The sequence below is a fragment of the Notothenia rossii genome (assembly GCF_949606895.1).
Source record: "Notothenia rossii genome assembly, chromosome: 5".
NCBI classification, from domain to species: Eukaryota; Metazoa; Chordata; class Actinopteri; order Perciformes; family Nototheniidae; genus Notothenia; species Notothenia rossii.
Window position 1 is genome coordinate 52,663,230 of NC_136903.1, and position 16,008 is coordinate 52,679,237.

The 16,008-nt window shown below is 40.0% G+C and overlaps 1 protein-coding gene across 3 annotated transcripts in view; it reads left to right on the forward strand.

Annotated features, from left to right (window-relative positions):
• Positions 1–16,008, forward strand: part of LOC307039302 (copine-9-like) — a 313,745-nt gene that overhangs the window by 253,109 nt on the left and 44,628 nt on the right. The gene's annotated exons all lie outside the window — the stretch shown is intronic.

Sequence of the window (16,008 nt, forward strand, 5' to 3'; positions counted from 1 at the left end):
AATAAACTATATTTTTTGAAGGAGTTAATGATGAATGTTCCTCAAGATGCTTGCTCACCCTCCTTCAAATTTGAAAGACAAGTAATTACTATCATATATCATATATCAAAAGAATCAAAAGGAACAGTTCAGCGCCCCATGACTTCATTGCAGTTACAACCTTGACTTTACATCAGAAAGAAAAAACATTAAAGATCTTACTAACTGCATCAATTAGGGTTAAAAAACGTGTATTCAGCTAAAACATATACATCGCTGCAGTTATTATCCAGTGGAAAGTCCTTACCTACTGGCCTAGTTAAATCAAAGTGGTTACTTTTTTTTGGCTGGGCAGTGAAGTTTAACACACCGTCTTATTTGACTTTCTCAAGGCTTATAACAGTTTTTTGGGGGCAGACCCCCACAAAGAAAAATATATATTTACACACGTAAGGTCATCATCTTAACAGTTTTTTATGCTCATCGAGTCATTCGTGAGCAGAGCATCAAGTTGGCATGCCTATAACAGCTGAATGTGGCGATTACCATCTTGTTCAGCAAAACGCCTCACAAACTTATTAAGTGCGTTTTGATTCAATGCTGAGTACAGCCTGAAGAACATATCGAGGATTAAAAAACTAATGTCACAAAAGGACTTAGAAAAGCTTGTCCATGCTTTTATCTTTAGTAGACTCGACTACTGCAATAGTGTATTCACAGGGCTGTCAAAAAAATCCATCTGAAAGCCATTCAGAACGCTGCTGCACGTGCCCTCACGAACACTAAAAGAGTGGATCACATCAGTCCGGTTCTGAAGTCTTTACACTGGCTTCCAGTCGTCCAAATAATTGATTTTAAAGTACTATTGGTAGTTTTTAAATCATTAGGACCAAAGTATATTGTTGAGCTCCTACATAATGCCATCAAGGTGCCTCAGGTCTTCTGGGACGGGTCTGCTATCGGTTCCGAGAGTATAAACAAAACATGGAGAGGCAGCATTTAGCTGTTATGCCCCGACAATCTGGAAAAAACTGCATGAATCATGCACGTCTGCAGAAACGCTTACTATTTTTAAATCGAGACTAAAAACATATCTCTTTGGCTGCTTTTAATTGAGCTGCTCATATTCGCACTACAGTATGCCTTTTAAACATGTATTGTATACCTGTGGTGTTTGTTTTTATTATTTTATCATCTTTGCTTTGTAATGCCTGTTGTAAAATGCCATATTTTAATTTGTTTTGTAAAGCACTTGGAATTGTCGCGTACAGAAAAGTGCTGTATAAATAAACTTGCCTTGCCTTCCTTACAGCCAAACTTGACAGGCTCTTCTCTGTCATTGTAGACCACAAATACCTCATTCCTTCCGTCTACTTGGATCCGAAATGCTTCTCGTTTTGCGCTGTCCCCCCGTTCAAATGAAATCGCTGCCAATCATATTTCCAGACTCGCGCCAGGGCCGGGGGAGGGGTTACAAGGCTCGTGTCGTGTGCTGCATTCACTTGCACTCGGACATTAAAGATTTTCTCTCATAAATGTCCGATGAGCCACAACTTTTCTTTCAAAACAAAGCTGCCAACTGGGGTGGCAGCTGGGGTGGCAAGGCATTTTTCTGAGGTGGCAGCTGCCACCCCGTGCCACCCCGTAGAACCGCCACTGTCCGGCGCAGGCTAGCCGCTCAGTATAAGTTATCTAGCCCGCTAGAAAGTGAACCAGCTTCGTAGGGCCGGAAATCCCTGAAGTTAGCTTGCTAAACGAAAATCCTGATTCCTAGTATAGGCCCCCGGTTAGGTGATCAATCAGAGCTCAGTGGGCGGAGTTTAAAGCGATCAAGTCTTATTACAGGAGAAAGCAAATACAGAAAAGCTGCCGTTGCAGGAAAGACGGTCGGCAAAAGTGCATGTATAGAAAGCCTGGAAGTAATCTTGAGGAATTTAATGAACAAGTAGAAAAAATGCTCAGACCTCAGAGAATTAAAAACCTTTATGTGTGTGGAGATTTCAATGTTAATTTATTAAAATACAACTCGCTCCAACAGGCGAGACACTTCATGGATATGTTTTCTTCACTCGGGCTTCTCCCTCTAATAACCAAACCAACCAGGTTAACTAGCACTACTGAAACGTTAATTGATAACATTTTCACTAACGTCCTTGAAACGGAACATCATAGGGGGGCCCTCATCACTGATGTCAGTGATCACCTGCCAATATTCACAATTTGCGGAAAAGAACCTGTAAATAACAAAGAACAAAATACATACATAATTAAGCGGACATTAAATGACAGTTCACTAAATAAATTAAATATGAATTTAAAAAATGAAAAATGGCAAGAAGTATTTGAGATTCAAGATGTAAACAAATGAGTTTGTAAGGATTTTCGTGCAAAACATGAACGAATGTTGTCCATATATTAAAATTAAGATTGGCAAGAGGAATAATAATGACTCAAAACCCTGGTTCACTCGTGGACTAAAAAATGCTTACTGTAAAAAAAATGCACTCTATAGGACATTTTTGAAAAGTAAAAGTACTGAAGATGAAAGTCGTTATAAATTGTATAAAAACAAATTGACTAGAATCCTTAGAAACTGTGAAAAACGATACTTCTCTGAAAAATTTGAAAATGCCATTGGAGATATGAAAACCACTTGGAAGGTAACATAATTAAGAAGAAAAGAACTGACAACAGAAATGAATTCAAGAAATTCCAAACCGAAGGAAAAACCCCAACGGATGTTGCAAATAGCTTTAATGAGTTCTTTACTGAAATTGGCCCCAATCTGGCGAGTAAAATCAGCCCAACTTCATCTAAAGTGGATGATTTTCTGAAAAACAGCAACCAACTGAGTATGTTCCTGAACCCAATTACAGAAAATGAACTGCTTGATATTGTTAATTCTCAAAACAGTAAACAGTCCAAAGATTATTTAGGACTTAGTATGAATATTGTTAAACAAGTTGCACCAAACATTGTAGCCCCCCTTGTAAATATATGCAATAAATCGTTCCAACAAGGTATTTTTCCCAATGAAATGAAAATCGCGAAGGTGATTCCGGTTTTCAAATCTGGTGATAAATCTAGTTTTAATAATTATAGAGCCATTTCTTTGCTACCACAATTCTCAAAAATCCTGGAAAAACTCTTTAACTGGAGTCATTACTCAGCAAATGTAATATACTATGCCCCAGCCACTATGGATTTCAGAAAAATCACTCTACTTCTTCAGCAGTAATTGAACTGGTTGAAGAAATTACCAACAACATTGAGAAAAAAATGATTACAGCTGGTATATTCATTGACCTTAAAAAGGCTTTTGATACTGTGAACCATACCATACTGCTACACAAATTGGAACCTTATGGCATAAGGGGTCAAGCCAAAGAATGGGTCAAGAGTTATCTGATAAATAGGCTACAATATCTGGATATAGACGAGGCAAAATCAAACAATCTTCCTATAACATGTGGAGTCCCTCAAGGATAAATTTTAGGTCCAAAACTGTTCCTGATTTATATTAATGACATAATCAACACCTCCGACATGTTAAAATTAATTTTGTTTGCCGATGATACCACCATTCTCTGCTCCCATCATAATCTTGGTGATCTTGTTAAAATTGTTAATGCAGAATTAGAAATACTATGTAACTGGTTTGCAGTTAATAAATTATCTCTTAATGTGGCCAAAACAAATGACATGTTATTCAATACAAAGTCTGAGAGTAGAAATGACTGCATTATACGGATTTGCAATACTGAGATAGAGAAAGTTGGTGCATGTACATTCTTAGGACTCATTGTTGATGAAAAACTCAACTGGAAGCACCATATAAATTATGTACAAACTAAACTGTCAAAAACAATAGGTATTCTGTATCGTACTAAGAACATTCTCGAGGAAAAAATACTCAGAACTATTTATCACAGTCTATTTCTCCCTTACCTTTATTACTGCTCCGAAATATGGGGAAACACATACTCAACAAATCTACAAAAAATAATAACATCTCAAAAATAAGTATTACGAATCGTCTGTGGTGTTGGTAAATATAAACACACAACTCCCATATTCAAAAAACTCAATCTATTCAAATTTGTTGATATAGTTAAGCTTGAAACAGTACTGATTATGCACAACCTTTTCCATAATAAAATGCCTACAGTCACAAAAAAGCCACAGTCATGAAAATACCCAACCAGGCATCCTAACTGGTTGTATAGCAAGCCCTGTAGAACAACCATCAAATCACACAGCTTATCCATAATCGGAGTTAGAACGTGGAATGGACTTCACCCAGACCTTTCAAGTACTACAAGTCATCTTCAATTCAAAACTAAAGTAAAAACAATTATATTTGCAGATTACTCCAGCTAACAGGTATTGGATATTCCCAGTATTGCTTATATATGCATTCGTTTTTTTCTTTCCCTAATTATTATTATTTATTTTTTTCAGTTTTCATTGGTTTTCTTTGTTTCTTTGTACTCCTTAATTTCTATACGTTTTTGATTAAATAAATGCTATTATTATTATTATTATTATTATTATTTTTATTATTATTATTATATTGATGCTAATGATGATGCTCGGGATGGCTACTCCCCATAAGCTATGCTTCAGCCCTCCCGCTTCTACTAATTTTGTTCATTTGTGTGTATGAATTATACGTTTTTGTTTTTTTATGATTTTAGTAGAATACATTTTTTATTTTTTATTACTGAGTTTGTGCAAGTTAATAACATTCATGTCAGTGCTTTCATGTCAATTCGGTGAACATAAACATACATGATCTTGAAGATGATGATTCAACTATGATTACAAATCGGTAGTGAGAGCCGTGCTGCATGTCCTCCCGTAGGATGTGATATAAAAACAAAGTGATTATTTTTGTAGTTGTAAACTCACGTGGATTAAACCACATGTATTAGTGCTTTCATGTCAATTCGGTGAACATATGATACATTAAATGATCATGAGGATTGTGGGGGAAACTTCTGAAGCAATTGGAAACAGGGCTCAGAGAGACACGAGGAGAGCTGGAGCTTTCATGGCAAACACTGGTGATTAATTTGGAGTTACGGCCGGAGAATTTACAAGACAGGTGGTGTGTCACGAGTTGACACAGCGGTTGCCAAACCAATTCTGAAGAACTCTTCTGCAGGTCGAGGTTTCGGAGTGTAATAATCAACATTCTTTATCGGTGAGACTAAACAAGCTCTCGTCCATGTAAAAGAATGTGCGCCTGGGAACCTACGTCCCTGAGCAGTAAAGTACCTCATGGCGGCTTGTGCTCTGTCATAGACAGTGCTTGAATTGGAATAAAAAAGGTGCCAGTACTCTAAATCAGTGGTTCCCAACCTTTTTTGAGTACTGTAACCCCAAAGCATTTCAAGCCAACCTAAAGTACCCCCGACTACGCAATCAATCGTGGTGATCCCCAGGATATATTAATAGTCTATATATTGTGGCAGACCGGCTGTGTGTGTGTGTGTGTGTGTGTGTGTGTGTGTGTGTGTGTGTGTGTGTGTGTGTGTGTGTGTGTGTGTGTGTGTGTGTGTGTGTGTGTGTGTGTGTGTGTGTGTGTGTGTGTGTGTGTGTGTGTGTGTGTGTGTCCACACAGGTTGGCAGTTTATTGAAGTAAAGCTTTAGTTCTGAGGTCTGACATCATCACTTCATTCCAGTGGTTAATTTGAGCCGGATCCTGCCGGAACAGGATCCGGCACCTTTTCATTTTGGCCACCCTGTGTTCCGGCGCCTATTTGGGCAGATTCGGTACCTCTCACAAAAAAAAACAAAAAAAAATGGTTAAAATGAAATAAAATATGCAGATATGAATTTACAGAAAAAATCCCAAGAATTTCATGTTGTTTATTAAGATTAAGATTTGAAAGAGTCGGAGATCTGTGTTGACGCACTGAAAAGCTGGACCAACGGACAAACGTCTTTCACTTTTGAAATTCGCCACATGAGGAGCACGTCGCAGAGAGGAAGAAACGGTGATTCAATGCAAGCATGTCAAAAAGACAGTTACATTTACTGTCTTTCTTCAAAAAGAAGGAAGAGGTAATAGACACTTCAAAACGAGTCAGAAAAGCCTCGACAAGCAGCGACAAGGGCAGCTGCAGCGGTCATGTTGATGGTCAAAACCAGGAGGAGGTTAGCGCCGCAACAGCTAGCCAGCTAGCTAACCGACAGCTAGCCAAGCCCGGGCAGGAGGCTGGCACCGTGGCAGCAGCGGGTCAGGTTCACCGCCAGCCAGAACAGGAGCCAGCTACCGTCAGCCAGGTGGACCACCAACAGCAACGGGTGGGTACCCTGGCATCAACACCGCGACATCAGCTGGCTTACAGCAGGAAGATTCAGTAGGAGAGGAGAGCGCATTGAGCGTAGAAGAGTGTGGGACGTCCAGCGACAGGTCAGGGATGGGATGCACAACTGTTTGGACAGAAGCTCAGCTAAAAGTGAAGCAGACTTACTATCCCTGGCTTTTTAGGGGAAAATCAGGTTTGGGTTGCACAACGTGTAAGGCGGTGGGGACTTTGGGGGCAGAGAAGACGTCGGGGATGAAACTTGCAAAAGAGTGGGTTTTATGCACAGTAACCTCATCTGCTTCAGATATTATAAAACAGCAACGCGCACTCAGAAAAAAAGTATTTGAACATGCCCGTACCAAGGCTCACCTAGCAGCAGCAAGCATTCTTGAAAAGGCAAAAGTGGACACTTTAGGACAGTCTATAATTAATAGTCAGTCTGAACAGATGGCCACTACAGCTCGCGTATTTCGCACGGCGTACAAGGAGGCTAAACGCCACCGTCCCGCATATGGCTTCGAACAGGAGATTGATTGCCAAGAATTAAATGGACTCGATATGGGGAGAATTTTACATTCCAATGTTGTATGTGTAAACATACAGAAACATATTTCTGAAGAAATGAAAAGAAAACTGTTTGAAAAAATAGTACAGTGCACTCCCAAAATCAGTGTAATGCTGGATGAGTCAACCAGTTTAAGCAAAAAGAGCTGCTTGATAATATACCTTAGGGCTCAGTTGCCCGATATGGACAAGCCTACAAACATTTTTACTGAACTCGTAGAGCTAGATGATCTAACTGCTCAAGGTATTGTCCACAAACTGTTGTCTGCTCTGGAGCGCCTGCATTTGACACAGGATTTTCTCTCTAAGACCCTCATTGGAGTAACTTGTGATGGTGCTTCGGTTATGTTAGGGCGTAAAAGCGGAGTGGCGAGTCGGCTCCAGGCCATGTTCCCCAACATTACTGTGTGGCACTGCTCAGCCCACAGGCTTGAGCTTGCAGTCGCAGACGTAGTGAAAGAGATGGGTGCTATAAATCACTTTAAAATATTGATGGACAAGATATATGCACTGTATAGCACATCTAACAAAAATCGAATGGAGCTGAGAGAGTCAGCTGAGAGCTTGGATGTCCAGCTATGCAAAATAGGTCGTATTTTAGACACTAGATGGGTGGCATCAAGTTTTAGAACCGTTGAAGCAGTGTGGAAGAACTACCCAGCACTTTACAAGCATTTCAAAACTGCATCAGAAGATCCCTCCCGTAACAGTGTCACAAAGCAAACATACAGTGGGCTTGCTATGCGCTTATCTTCGCATGCGTTTGTGAACAATTTAGGCATAATGTGCGATGCATTGCAAGAATTATCTGAGCTCTCAGTCGAGCTTCAAAAACGAGACATTACCATCATTTCAGCACACAAGTCAATTTGTCGGGAAATCAGGGTACTTGAGGCCATGTCGGATCGGCCAGGTCGCTACACTGAACTGAGCCAAAGGGGAATTCAGGAAAACTCTTTCCATGGCATCACGCTGAATGGAGGAAAATCAAGCGACAGATCACTCGACCCCAAGCAGTTTTTTCTAACTGTGGCCAAGAACTTGGAGGACCGTATGTTATCTCAAGGAGGCCGGATGCCAGATAAAACTGGATATAACAAGTTCATTGAGGAGTTGAAGGTGCTTTACGCACAATACTGGCCCGAGGACGCAGGTGCGCTGTATGGAGAGACTGAGGTCGAGTCACTGTGTCAGCGCTTCAACATTGCCAACCCGCGCGCAGTCATACGGGCCTACAGAACGTACAGAGACTCAGATGGTAAAGACACCCCCGATGAGCTGATGGAGTTACTTGTTGCTGTCAACAGCATTCCCATTGCAAGTGCTGAATGTGAGCGCGGATTTTCTCAAATGAACTTGATTTGCACTCCCAACCGTAGCTCTTTGCTCACATCCACCATGTCATCTTTACTCTTCCTAAATCTTGTTGGACCCCTCCTGGCTAAATTCAATCCAGTCCCATACGTGAGGTCCTGGGTGGCCAAAGGACACAGAACTGCCACAGACACACGCAGTAAAAGCAGAAAAAAAGAGATAGAGGACAATCCGGACATGCTCGTGATGTGGGGTGTTTTAAACAACTAAATATGGTGAGCAAACATACTGTCTATTAACAGGCCACCGTGCCAATCTTTGAATAGGCCTAATAAAAAAAAATTTTACACGTTAAACCTGTTGAGAAATTAATTGCTGGCTGTATACTGAAGTCCCACCTGTGTTGATGTGGGCATTTGCCTATGTTGTGCGTACTAGCCTAAAAAATTATAAATTATCGTCATAACATTTATACCATGGATACTATTTGAAATTGAGGCTTGTAAGTCCCACAGCGTTGCAAGTGGACATTTTCATGTTGTTTTCAGCACCTTTTCTGTATACGTTCCGGGACCTGTACGCGTCTCGTCATCCCTGAGCTGTCATATGTACTTTGCGTTCCGGCACCTTATGATTTACAAATGAAGCACTGCTTCATTCCCATTGTAACATTAAGTTAACAAAGCACTGAAGATTCTGCTACAAAACTAAGATAAGATAAGATTAGATGAGATGAGATACGATGCGATACGATACGATATGATACAATCAGATGAGATATTCCTTTATTGATCCCCTTGGGTAAATGTGGGTGTCATAGCAGCATGGGGGAGGGGGGTATAGGTATGGGCAGGGTAATAGCAGAAAGAAAGAAATATATAATTAGATCTGAATATAAAAAGATGAGAAAAATGTGAGAGGGATATAATAACCATATACTGTAATAATCAAGTGTGTGTGTGTGTGTGTGTGTGTGTGTGTGTGTGTGTGTGTGTGTGTGTGTGTGTGTGTGTGTGTGTGTGTGTGTGTGTGTGTGTGTGTGTGTGTGTGTGTGTGTGTGTGTGTGTGTGTGTGTGTGTGTGTGTGTGTGTGTGTGTGTGTGTGAAATGTGTGAAATGTGTGTCTGTGTGTGTAGCTAAGGTGAAACCTGGGAGTGGAAGAAGGAGAGAAGTGACGAGGAGAGATAGAGAAGAGGAGGATATTTTTGTCTGTGTGACCCAATGCGACAATTAATGTGACACTTAAATCATATTCAATCATAACTAATCATATTCATTATAATAGCCATTGTTTAAATACTTAAAAAAAAGAGTAAGGTAACTCACCAATTAATGTGACACTTGAGCCTGTTTCTCCCTCATCAGTTTTGTGAGTCTGGGGGAGATTGTTGCAACAGCTGTGACCAGGTTATTCTCCAAGTTGAGTCTGCACCTGTGTTTAGTCTTGATGTGGGTCATGGCGGAGAATGTCACCTCACACAGGTATGTGGACCCAAAAGGCAACAGTTCATTCAGGGCATGTTTCCGCAATTCAGGATACTCCTTCTCCACACCACACCAGAACTGTGTCAGTGGTGTGCTTGAGTACCTCATCTTCAGGCTCCTATCTGAGGACACATCTATGAGGTCTTCTTGCAGTCTGGCGGGAATGCTGCTTTTAATGCACGTCACAAATGGATTACGCACCCAGGCCAGTGTGGATGACTTGTTGTTAATATCAGGGAAGTAGGAGTTGAACTCATTCTTGAGCTTGGACAAATGTGTGTGTACTATTTTCACAATTGGAGCTCTGTCACATTCACCAGTAGCAATGTATGCGTTCAGCTGCAGGAAACAACTTGTATCCCCTTTTTCACATTTGCTCTGCCAGAGCTTGATCTTCTCCATGAATCCACACACGTTGTCATACAAGCTAAGAACATTTGTGTCTTTACCTTGAAGAGAGAGATTCAGCTGGTTGAGTTTGCTGAAAATATCAGAGAGGTATCCCAGCCGAGCTACCCAGTCAGCGTCGTCGAACATAGCCACAAGTGGGTGTGTGTGCTCCAACAGAAATGCCCTCACTTCAATGCGTAGCTCGAACAGCCGCTGTAACGTCTTCCCTCGGGATAACCAGCGGATGTCAGTGTGAAGCAGGAGCTGTTTATGTTCTGACCCACCGTCTTCACAAAGTGACTGAAACAGTCTATGATTCAAAGGCCTGGGCTGTATGAAGTTGATCACTTTTACGGCATCATTCAAAACATCGTTTAAGTCTGGACTCATTCTCTTGCTAGCTAATGCTTCTCTGTGAATCATGCAGTGCGTCCATGTAACGTCAGGGTTTACCTTTTTTATGTGGGCCATTAATCCATTTACTCTGCCGGTCATCACCGCAGCGCCGTCTGTGCACACATGAGAGCAGGATTTCCAATCCAGCTTGTGTTGAGAGAAAAAATTGTCAATAACGTTAAAAACGTCCTGTCCGGTAGTTCTCCCTGTGAGTTTCTTGCAAAACAGAATGTGCTCGTTCATCTCCAAAGTGTCTTTGTAACGCACAAACGCAATCAGTTGTGCTTCTCAACTGACATCCGTTGATTCGTCCAACTGCAAAGCGAACGTACCAGACGCTTTACATTTTTCCACCACTTGGTCAATAATGTCAATTCCCATGTCGTCGATCCGATGGCACACAGTATTATTTGACAACGGCACCTTCTTCAGGACATCAGCTGCTTTCTTATCGAGCATAGTTTCTGCGAGAATTATAGCAGCAGTCAAGATTAGCTCTTCGGCTATGGTAAATGGCTTTTTCGATTTAGCAACGAGTAGCGACACATCATAAGATGCCTCCAAGGCCTTGGTTGAGACCGATGTCGATTTCTTTAGTTTTTCTTGGCTTCCCTTAAATTCAGCCAGCTTTTGGTGGAAAAACTCTGCAGGCTTACCCACACAGGCGGGATGTCTAGTACTAAGGTGCCAATGTAAATGGGATGGTTTCATGCTATTATTAGAAAGCACGTCGCCACAGATGAAACACATTGGCTGCGGTGGCTCTGTAGTTGTGACCGTAAACCCGGAGAGCACATAATGTTCACCAAACTGACGATTCTTCACCTTCTCTATTTTCATTTTCTTGAGAAAGGGTTCTCCTGATTCAGCAGTATCACCTGTGCTGTTGTTTCTGGATGAACCAGCTCGACTCAGCCATTGATCCAGAATGATTATGTTAACAGAAATGTTGATCTCAATAAACACCAGCGCATTCACTTGATAGGATGTTGATATTTTGCTAGCTAGCAAGAAAACCAGAGCGCCACTACAATGATGATGATGATGTAACACCTGACAGTCCGGCGGGAAGCTGAACGCCGCGCCAATAATAATATATAGCCAGCAAATTATTACTTAATTTGAATGCCCCCAATTGTGGTTACATTATTATAGATTATGCATTATTCATTATTTGGGTACAGTTTTCCTGTAAAATTTGTAATTAAAAAAAATCTAAAATCAATTTTTTATTTTTACTTTTCAAAATCTTTTCACGTACCCCCTGGGGACCACCCACGTACCACTAGGGGTACGCGTACCCCCGGTTGGGAAACACTGCTCTAAATCAGCAACAGGTATTTGGCACAAAGTCATAGTATATCCTATAATGCTGGTGGGTTTGTCTCTTTACTGTATATTTTAGAAAGGCTCACTGTACTTAAACAAAATGACTCAGGGTGCATCTGAGATTAGAGGGGGTGCAGTGGTAAAGTGATTTTTTTTTTTTAAATATTGAAGTTAGATGCATCAATCTGGTGCACTTGTGAAGAGATATATGTATACCTCTCAACATCCATAATTAAACAACTGTAAACAGATTTACTTTTTCTTTATGGATATAAAAGAAAGTAAAGCTTGACTCCTACTTGCTGGTTAAATGACTCCTCGTCCCCGAGGCCACTACCAGTTTTTTGTGCCATTTTGCTGGATTTATTTGTCAATAGCGTTGCTGCACAAAGTGATAGCCCTCTAGTTTAAATCTACTACCCAAAAAGAAACATATGGAGATGGGTTACTATTTAAAAAAAATTGCAAATCTATTTGGGAACAGTGGGGCCGGGCCTCAAATCCTATAGGGGGGTCCGGGGGCATGCTCCCCCGGTAAGATTTGTTTTAAAATGTTGGACTTAAATGCATCAATCTGGTGCATTTTGAGGGGGAAATAAAGAGACTACACCCATATGAAACAAAAATGTATACATTTAAATAATCATAAAATCACAAGTACATGGCCATAACCAATAACATACAATATCCAATATGAAAAAACACATTGAAACTTGTTTATTTATTTGTTTTTGGTTCATTTATAGTTGTGAGTGTGTCAGGGCTCCTGCATCAGCCTCTCCTGTCTCCCTCCTCTCCCCCCTGCTCCTCTTTGAGGCAACAGCAAAGACTAGTTTTAGCTCTCAACAAGTTTATCTTACCTTTTTTCACCTAGTTAACATTTTGTTTGTATTATTCATGTGGCCGTTCATTATTTTACTAATCACTACCCCCTCAAATGGAAATATGTGTTTACATACAGATGTAGCGATTCTTTTCAGACAGTTTGAAACGCGAGGGCCGTGATTGGTACGTGATCTGCCCTCGCTCAAGGGAAAACCTCCAGCTTGACTTGAGACCGCCCCCGTGATAGATAAATGTAATTATAATGAAGCCAGCTGCAATGGATCATTGATCCACCAGGAGATGCAGTGGGGTTCCACACTGGAGCTCATGTGAAATAAAGTGAGATACAGTATGCTGGATGTACAGCGGAACTTTGTTAAGATCCATATGTCACGGATATCATACTACTGTGCTAAATAAGAGACATGTAATCATTTACAAAACATCACCATGTTGTTATTTAACAAAATAATTTTGTTATTCGAAAAAAACGAACGGGAGGAAATGCAGCCCGGCTCTCGATTTTTAATCCTAATTTAATCATCATCTTCACCACGATCATTTATGTTTATGTTCGCCGAATTGACATGAAATCACTGACACATATGAATATACTGTATTCAACTTCATTAAAACGTTATTAACGTGCCTAAACTCAGTAATTCACCAAAAATATGTATATTTTAATGGACTTTCGTCGGTCGATCAGGATCCCAAAGTGTAGCGGAGGGATCCTCATCTGGATGAAGGGTGTTATTTTCCCCATAAAGAACAAGTCGCTGCAAATTATCCCGCTTATTACAAGGCCACATTCTCAACAAAGTAACGACATGACTCCCAATATTAATTGAAATGCTTTTATGGATTTAGAAAATGTTTTTATTGATTAAAAAAATTGTTGTATGTATTGATTTAAATTGACATGCATCCGCTAAGAAAAATAGTCCGTTGTTACAGTTTTTTAAACAGTCTGAATGAAACGGCAGCTCTCAGCTGTGTATTTACACAACTAATGGCCCATCAACCACAGCTCTCTCCCCCCCTCCCCCCCTGATCTTTCTTCTCCAGCAGCTAAATTAACAGTAGGTTACTCTGAGTGACCATAGACTGTATGTGACAAGCTTACAGTTAGTGACGTAACAACACCATAAAAGCTGGTGGGTTGAAAGCAATACGGGAGGTAAAAATAACTACAATAATTGTGATTTATTTATTGTGGCTTTTATGTTTTTAGGTATAACATTTTATGTAATTCAGGCTTATAGTTCACCCTTCTCTAAAAGCCTTCAACAATGACAATATTCATAGTAATTTAATAAATCCTTCCAACACACATTGTAAAAAATAGCCTACTGTAAGTTAAGAAATCATTTCAATATCTTCTGATGTAACAACAATAACATTATAAATAGTAACATAGCTGAACATGGTATTGCACATTTAGCTTTGAGTGTTACTGACCTGAGATGTTTTTATTACATGAATTAAGGTGACTGAGATATTTTAACATACAGGGATGCAAACTCATCAGGTATGAAAAAGGTGACAAGGATCCGAGCCCCCGCCTCCCCCACCCCACGGAATGACAGAGGATTTTAGCAGTCAGAACAACTAAAGCAGCAGTGTTAATAATAACAGAAACGCCAAAGAGTCACATAATAGAAATATATAAAAGCATTTATTTCAAATTGTGGAGCAGTCAGTTTATAATTTTGGCAGCACTGTTGAGCATTTTGAAAATGTATTTTCAGGCCTCTGTGCAAGGCTTAAGTCTTTTTATCTTTATAGCCACATGATGTAAAGTAACTAAGTTCTATACTATACTTGGGCACAATTTTGAGATACTTGTACTTTATTTAAGTATTTCAATGTTTTGCTACTTTGTTCTTCTACTCCACTACAGTTCAGAGGTACATGGTGTACTTTGACTCCACTACATGTATTTAATACCTTTAGTTACTTCACAGATCTGGATTAATTAAGTGAAATATAATCAAGTGTTAAATCAGACTTTAGTTCCACCTGGAGTAAATCCACAAGCTACCCTGCAGTATACAAAGTCATTCAAACTAGCTGCACCTTTACCAGCTTTGAGAACACTTTCATGATCAATCATTATAAAACATATCATATCTATTATTCTGAAATGGACCAATCTGCACAATGACTACTTTTACTGTCGCTACTTTCACTATATTTTGATGATAATAATTTTCTACTTTTACTTGAGGAACATTTTGAATGCAGGACTTTTACTGTAACAGAGTATTCCTACACTCTGGGACTATTACTTTTAGTCAAGTACAAGATCTGAGTACTTCTACTTTTACTCAAGTACAAGACCTGAGTACTTCTACTTTTACTCTAGTACAAGATCTGTGTGCTTCTACTTTTACTCAAGTACAAGACCTGAGTGCTTCTACTTTTACTCAAGTACAAGATTTGAGTACTTCTACTTTTACTCTAGTACAAGATCTGTGTGCTTCTACTTTTACTCAAGTACAAGATTTGAGTACTTCTACTTTTACTCTAGTACAAGATCTGTGTGCTTCTACTTTTACTCAAGTACAAGATCTGAGTACTTCTACTTTTACTCAAGTACAATACCTGAGTACTTCTACTTCTACTCAAGTACAAGATCTGAGTACTTCTACTTTTACTCAAGTACAATATATATAATTATACCACCTCTGTTTATAGCCTATGAAAAAAACTATTAGAAATAGAAGGCTAAAGCTAACGTTAGCAGACGTGACAATGTATGCTAGCTAGCTAGCTCAACGATTCCTTAAATAATATTGCCACAGAAAAACTTTTCAGTTCACATCACGCTCTGCCGCTCCGACAGGGAGCTCTGCTCTGAACACCTGAACGGCCCGTTCTACAGGGTGTCCACGGGGTCATAAAAAGTATTAAAAGTTGATAAATAAATTTAGCGAAAATTAAGGCTATTAAAAAGTATTAAAAAGTATTAAACGGCATTTTTCTAGGTATTAAGAAGGTTCACAGCAACGACAACATGAAACACCCTTTAATTTACTGAAACGACATGTCGGGAAACCCCACAAGGCGGCCCTATGCATAGCGCGCCGTAAAATGCTGCTTATTATTTTAAGTTTCGTTGCCTTGCTCCGCTCTGTGTGTGTGTGTGGGGGGGGAAATAAACGACTACGGTAACGGGTTCCAAGGTGGGTAGACCGGCATACGCAACGCTCTGGGGGTCCAACGGCTCCGTGTGTGCCCTATATGATCATTTTCTGATAAAGATGAAAGAGCCCGCCTCTCTCTCCCCACGTCTCCTGCTGCTGCTGGGCTGTCAGAAGAGGGGGAGAAAAAGAGAGGCAGTCACCGTTTATTAAATATTATTATATTATTATACAGAGAACAGAGTCGTTATCAATTTGTTTTAA